This window comes from Mandrillus leucophaeus, unplaced genomic scaffold (genome assembly GCF_000951045.1).
Source record: "Mandrillus leucophaeus isolate KB7577 unplaced genomic scaffold, Mleu.le_1.0 Scaffold470, whole genome shotgun sequence".
NCBI lineage: Eukaryota > Metazoa > Chordata > Mammalia > Primates > Cercopithecidae > Mandrillus > Mandrillus leucophaeus.
Window position 1 is genome coordinate 366,631 of NW_012105032.1, and position 4,668 is coordinate 371,298.

Genomic DNA, 4,668 nt, shown 5'->3' on the forward strand with positions numbered 1-4,668 from the left:
CACTCACCTCGGCCTCCCAAAGTGCTGGGATTACAAGCGTGAGCCAGCGCACCCACCCAGAATAAGAACTATTGCCTCTGTTTTATAGATAAAAACAACTGAAGCATCACAGTTTTTGTGACATCATAAAGATAACATAGCTAAAGGAGGTTTGTGGTAGATAGAATAATGGCCTTCTAAAGACATCCACATGCTAATTCCAGCAAACTGTGAACATTTTAGGTGAGATGGCAAAGAAAAATTTAAGTTGCACATAGAATTGAGTTGGCTAATCAACTGACCTAAAATAGAGTAATAAATGAATCCAAAATATTTCTCCCCAAAATATTGAAGATTGCTAAGTCAAAGACACTAAAAATGCAGGGGAACACTCTGCATCTGCCTCTCTTAGTCTGATGGCAGGATATAAATCCTTCATTACTGGAGACAACACTTTTTTGTCAGCTCAGAGAAAGCACCAGCAGATACCAGAGGAATTTGGAAAACAAATTTTACTATTTTCCCGCATTCCCCTGTTTTTTAAAAGACGAAAATTGCTCTCTCCATTACGTTATCATTATGCTAAGATTTATTGATCTTTTTAAAAATACTATTTAAGCAAGACCCCTAAGCCACTGCCTTGAGAGAGATTCTTTTGAACTGAGTTTTTCCCAGATGATGGATACAGCATGTGTCAATAAACTTTTGCTGGTTTTTTTTTGTTTTGTTTTTTGTTTTTGTTTTTGTTTTCTCTTCTTAAGCTCACTGTTGTTTCTATGAGAGTGTCTCAACTAAGAATTTATGAGGGTTAACAAAAACTTATTTTTTCCCTTGAGTTTCATGGCCACGAAGGGATTGAAAGAGATACTCTCCTCACTCTAGGGCCAATGGCTGGAATTCTGAAACCTGACCAACATTGGCAGAAAAATCAGTACTCCAGATCTCTATCTGCAGTGCTTGGTAGAAAAGGGAAGGTATTTTTTTTTTTCTTTTCTATTTTTTTTCCAAATTCAAATAACAGGAGAAAATCATTTGTATACATTTGCTCTTAGATATAGTAACACTGGTGTTTTTATTTTGCCTTATTGGTTCAAGTTGCTTTGAAATACATTGATTAGCTATATTTAAAACAAATCAATTTTTTAAAAGAAGCTCTGTTTCCAAGTTCCTGTAAATTCATCACGATATTTACAAAAAGTACTTCAGTTTGACTGGAAAAGCCATTTTTGTCCAGTGGAGATGTAAATCTTACCACATCTTTTAAATGTTGACTTCCAGGTAATTAATCAGCATTCCAGCAGAGACCAGATTTAAAACAGGGTTAAAGATCTTTAGATCCACCAGAACATTTCTTTCCTCAGTGGATACCTTTAGCTCAAAAGAGAAGTGTTTGTAAGAATTAGTTTACATTGCTTGTTTTAAATTATTTGTAGGTCTCTTGACTTACTGTGGAATCTATTTGTAATCTTTTCTATTGGACAGCTTTTTATTTACTGTCTTACTGTTTGTCTCTTTTAATTTTCCATCTATGGAACACACAGTGTTGTTGGGTCTTTGTGTGAGAATGGTTAACTGAAACCCTAGAGAATGTTTCACATTCTTTAAACTATCATTGGAAATGGTTTGGATCTTGAAAAGGTTGCAGCCCTTGTTCCCTCTTTGAAGACCTTGGTTAAAGCTATAAAAGCATTTTTGGTTTTGTTTTCATGTGTGCTTATTTGCCTTGGTTTTGAGTCATTTTTTTTTCAGGCATACCATTCATTTAAAACCTTGATTTATGCTTAGAGCATGATAAAAACATTTTGTTTGTTTCTTCATTTTTCTCTCCTAAGCTAAATGGGACCATATACTCAAGAAGGAAATAAACACTTTATTAAAACATTTTAGAGACAATCAACTCTAATTCAAAGCAGGCAAATATTTTGATTTCCATCTTAGCTAGATATGTATTGCCTGATATAAAAGAATAAATTGAAGCTAGTGCAGTTAAATGGATGGGTCAGCCCTGGATATTGTTCAGACTGCAGCAGTTTTTACAGGAATTGAAAGTATTTTTTTTCGTACAAATGGAGTCATTACATAAACAAAAATACGCCTCTACAAACATTTTAAAGTCCATGTACTTATTTCAAAATGTTTGCAAATACTTTAAAAGAAAATCAGGATATTGGAAATGGTACTGTTCACTTTTTAAAAAGGCAAAACAGTGATAACCCTAGACCTTCAATAGGCAAATATTCCCCCTCTCACCCCAAAACTTTGTTAAGTTTATCCTAAATCTGTCTTCTTACTTATTTTAAGCTTGAACTTAGATTTCTTCATACATAATAAACTGTAACCTAACTGAATAGGTAAACACACTATAGCTTCCTCTTGTACCAATCTCATCATTTCAGCCAATCACAAGTGGCCAACTGTTCAAACAATATTCAAATAAGGCAAATGTCAAGCTATAACCGCTGCTTTTGTACCTATACTTCCATTTCCTGTATGACACTTTCCTTTTTCTAGCTATAAATATTTTCCAGACATGTGGTAGCCCCAGAGTCACTCTGAATCTATTCTGGTTCCAGGGGTTCTAGTCACGAATCATTTTGTGCTCAAACTCTAAGATTAATTTGTCTAAAATTTTTCTTTTAAAAGATAACATCAGGGGTGGGATGCAATGTAGAACTTCCAGTGAACCCCAGGAGCATCCAGTGACCAAGTGAGGTCCCTGCTGGGTCCATTGTGTCCATTGCTCTCTTGCAGCAACTGGAGATTGTGAGTAAATTCTCTCTCAAATTCTGAAGTTCCACAGATCTGTGTTTGAAATATTTGAGTTTGCTTGAGCAATTTTTTTTTTCTTTTTTTTTGGAGACTGAGTCTTGCTCAGTCACCCAGGCTGCTGCTGTGGTGCTGTCTCGCCTCACTGCAACCTTTGCCTCCCAAGTTCAAGTGATTCTCCCATCTCAGCCTCGCAAGTAGCTGGGATTACAGGCACCTGCCATCATGCACGGCTAATTTTTGTATTTTTGTAGAGATAGGGTTTCACCATGTTGGCCAGGCTGGTCTTGAACTGACCTCAGGTGACCCACCCGCCTCAGACTCCCAAACTACTGGGATTACAGGCATGAGCCACAGCGCCCGGCCTGAGCAATTTTTTTTTTTTATACAGTCTGTGTTCAGAAGTCACAGTGGAAATGACTGGGTCCAGGATAAAATTGGATCTGGTAATTAACAGGATTAGATAACAGCTAGATGCTTTGGATATCTGACAGTGGTAGACAGAAACTTGCAGTAAATGACAATACAATAGTGGTATGAACTCCAGTTTTTGGAAATGTGCAGTATTTTTTTTGTTTTATCCCTTTTATTTTGTTGTGATTCTTGTGAGCTTAGAGAAAAAAAAATTGATCAAGAGGATCTGTGAGCCAAAGCCAATATTCAAAGTAAATATTGGACTCTTAATTTCTACGGAACTGAATACTACCTCTTCTATCTACACCTACATTTGCACTTATAAGTATTAGACCCTAAAAACAGCAAATGCTTACAAAAAAGGCAAAATTATACTAACAATAATTTTAAATTACAGCAAAATGTTCTAAATGAACAACACTGCACTTTAAAAAATGAATTTAATAATGAGACCTCTCAAATTAGTTTAACACCAGGGATGCTTACTGATGTGCAGAAGCTTCTAAAAATTCAATATTTTATTGCCTTTTAAAAAAAGACTCTTTATAAAAGGCAAATAAAACACTGAAGCAACTAATTGATAAGAAATAATGAATCCATAAGCCTTTGGATTAGTTTGCTCTGAAGCTAAAAAGAAAGCTGGATAAGACGTCTATAAAAAGTAAGCTCTCGAGTAACATAGGCTTGCTTTTATTCTTCACAGCTATTCATGCTGAATCCAGACATAGAGAATGCTTTCTTCGCCATATTAGTTAATGAGTTCCACTTTGAAATAAGTAATTTCAACTAAGAAACCAAAGCTAAGTTAAGAAGACTGCCTGTTGAATCATATCAGTCTCCAAAACATACCTTAAAGGCATTTAGCTGACCATTTTGAAACCATTTTGTAAAAGAAATGTGCACTTATAAAGGAAATATCAGTTTGCAAAAGTGTATGCCTCTGCACCAGGAAGAAAGGGAGGACTGAGTCACTAGAAACTTTTGGCATTAGTTTTAATTTACATGACAAGTCTTACCTTTATTTAGGGTGTTTCTCCTTGCTATCTTGTCTTACCTTATACCATCCTTCCTTGGTTTGAGCAAATGACTGTACACTATATAGGCCTGAAATCTCAGCTCTGTGCTTTGGAGATATTAATTTTTACCTTGCTTTCCCTAAGAATCAGTTCATGATAAGAAGTGTACATTTAAAGCTGGGCAGCAACTGGAGATTGTGAGTAAATCATCTCTCAAATTCTGAAGCTCCACAGATTTGTGTTTGAACTATCTGAGTTTAATTGTTTTTTGATACAATCTGTGTTCAGAAGTCACAACAGAAATCGGACTGGGTCTATGATAGCACACACATGCAGCCCCAGCTACTCAGGAGGCTGAAGCGGTAGAGTCTATTGAGCCCAGAAGTTCAAGGCTACTGTGTGCGATGATCATGTCTGTGAATGGCCACTGCAGTCTAGCCTGGGTAACACAGCAAGACCTCGTCTCTTTTTTTTTTTTTTTTTTTAAAAAAAA